The sequence below is a fragment of the Nannospalax galili genome, unplaced genomic scaffold (assembly GCF_000622305.1).
Source record: "Nannospalax galili isolate Female #2095 unplaced genomic scaffold, S.galili_v1.0 scaffold5488, whole genome shotgun sequence".
Lineage (NCBI taxonomy): Eukaryota > Metazoa > Chordata > Mammalia > Rodentia > Spalacidae > Nannospalax > Nannospalax galili.
In genome coordinates, this window is record NW_008357602.1 from 56,869 (window position 1) to 57,334 (window position 466).

Here is a 466-nt window from a genome sequence, read left to right on the forward strand (position 1 = left end):
GCCAACTAATAAGTAATGTTTGTGCCTTCTCAGTTGTATGTTTATCAGTTTTACTAATATACATACACACATTTATATATACACATACATACATATATCTATGTGTGTGTTGACCAGGCTGGCCTTGAATTCATGGTGATTCTCCTTCCTAAGTTTCCAGAGTGCTGAGATTACAAGTATGACCCACTGTGCCTGGGTTTTTTTTTATTGCTATTTTGCAGAGTCAATGTTGTGATTGTTGTTGTTGTCTGTTGATATCATTTTCTAGTTGTCATTTTCCTGTGTGTTTCTCCCATTTTCTAATGTGGAATATTAAGTGACTGAGATTTTCTCTTTGTTTCTGTCATTCTCATTCATGCTTGAATTTTTATCCCAACACTGCTTATGTTAGGGCCATCAGGGTCTGAGTTGAATATTTTCCAGTTGTTGGCCATTTATTCCAGAATGAAATAAAAGCCCAGGCAGA